This window comes from Esox lucius, chromosome 23, assembly GCF_011004845.1.
Source record: "Esox lucius isolate fEsoLuc1 chromosome 23, fEsoLuc1.pri, whole genome shotgun sequence".
Classification (NCBI taxonomy): Eukaryota; Metazoa; Chordata; class Actinopteri; order Esociformes; family Esocidae; genus Esox; species Esox lucius.
In genome coordinates this window covers 22,854,779-22,856,900 of record NC_047591.1, presented here as the reverse complement: position 1 = coordinate 22,856,900, position 2,122 = coordinate 22,854,779, and the positions used below count along the sequence as shown (strand labels likewise).

Here is a 2,122-nt window from a genome sequence, read left to right as displayed (position 1 = left end):
TTGTAACCACCACCGAGGCTGGTGAGCAGAATCCGAGACTAGGTCCGCCCCTTCAGGACATAATAAGTCTCTCTCTGATGATGTGTCAGGGTGCTCCGTTACAGCCCCCTGACGCTGCGGTCCAATCATGTGACCACAGGAACAGGAAGACAGGAAATAGACGGCCAAACCATAGGCGAATGCGTGAGTGTGTGTGCGTGCTCTTTCCTTTTGAATTGTTATCGGTTCTCCAGACAAGGTGTTGGCAATGACAAACATCAACAGGTGTGGAGTGTGTATTTGACTGACATTTTCAAGTGACATTAATTGGGGATTGTACTGGACGCTCTCTGTTGTTCACACTACTTCTGCCGCACATTCACACCAACCTGTTCACATAATAACACAACGCCAAAACTGTCTATCCGTCTTCCAGAAACAGGTGCCTCGGAGTGATGTGTGTTGATAGATGAGACAGGTCGTCAACAGTTTCCTGTCAAGTTTCTCTTAATTGTTTTGTTGCAGAAAATGATGATTGTCGCAAACGTTTTTTTTATGTCGCCCGCCCCCCCCCCACACACACACGCACGCGAGCACCCCCACACAACAAATACTTAACAAAAAGTTAAGTGTGCGTAACAACAGAACACTTTAGATTACACAAATATGATTGGAGTGTTTAAGAATGAATAATTTCGATCCAATTTAAATGTTACAAACAATCAGCAATGTACAATATAATGAGCAAAGTACAGCATTACTTATCATCTATAATGAGGAAACTACAGACTCCAGGGACCAAGAAAAATGGGGTGTTTAGGAATGTATAATTTGTATCCAATTTAAATGTTACCAACAAACAACAAATGTAATAAAATGCGATTCATAACGAGCAAACAGTATCACTACTTTATAATGAGGAAACTATTTAGCACGACTACATAACCGATGATGGGGACCTGGTCTCCCAGGAAGACCAACCATGTAGAAGTGCCTGTGATTAACAGATGCCTCCATGTTATTCCAGACATGAGATCTTTGTTTTATCATCTTGGTGTTGGCAGAAATGTTCCCTGCGAAGCAAGAAACAAAATGTAGATTCAAAAAGGCTTCTAAAGTAAACATTTCCTGAACAAAAAAATGCATCAACCCCTACAAAGTGTCCATTAATGATAATCCACGTAAGAAATTATATTGTGTGTTGGTCCAGGATCATTTTTTGTTCAAATAAGAATGCGGCATCTGTGCCTCTCTGTCCTGACCGTACAGACAAATACGTTCAACAGCTTCAGACACAGAAACTGTATATTACTCACATTTAGACTCCAAGAAAAAAGATTGTTAATGTGAGTCTGTAGAAATGCAATGACAAATACATAGTACTAATTATAATTCCTAATGTAAAAACCATAGCGGTACTTAAAATTAACAATGGGGGTATAAACTGTAGCAGTACATATAATTTAAAACATAACTAAAGCAACACTTATCTTTGTCCAATAACAGATGCTTCTGTTTCTCTGTGTTGGTCTGCAATGGACCCAGACGTCATATCTGAATCTGATCACGCTGCCCCAGGATATGAGATCTGATCTGTTCAAGGAGGCCAAAGGCTTGTTTTGGGGGGTTATTTTCACTTTGATATTACAGAAGATGTATTAAACCCTAAAAAAAACAGTCCATTAGTTATAATCTACACATCAGTTTCCTGTAGCTCCAGATGAATGAAGTTGGTTTGAATTCAGATCCATCATGTGAAGTCTGCTGATACTGTGAGGCACTGAGCTACAGGTGTCCAGGTCGTACCAGTGTCTTGCCCCAGGGCGAAGTGATGTCAGCTGGGCCCCAAACGCCCCTCTCCTGCCTTGTCTGTCCATACGGCTGGAGGGAGATAGAGTCATATGTGCACACACACGCACAAACACACACACAAACAAACACACACACACACACGCACAAACACACACACACACAAACACACACAAAAACACACACACACACACAAACACACACGCACAAACACACACACACACGCACAAACACACACACGCACAAACACACACACAAACACACACAAACACGCACGCACAAACAGCACTTTGTGTGGGTGTGTTGTGTGTATGTGTTCTGGGTTTTGTTTAGT

The 2,122-nt window shown here is 41.6% G+C and overlaps 1 long non-coding RNA gene across 1 annotated transcript; it reads right to left on the bottom strand.

The window, feature by feature from the left end:
• Positions 1-644: 644 nt before the first annotated feature.
• On the bottom strand, positions 645-1,881 carry LOC117593804. The gene is made up of 2 exons (XR_004575256.1): positions 1,786-1,881; positions 645-1,572 (listed from the first exon to the last, which is right to left on the bottom strand). It is a non-coding gene; the product is annotated as an uncharacterized LOC117593804 (long non-coding RNA).
• Between the last annotated feature and the right edge of the window lie 241 nt (positions 1,882-2,122).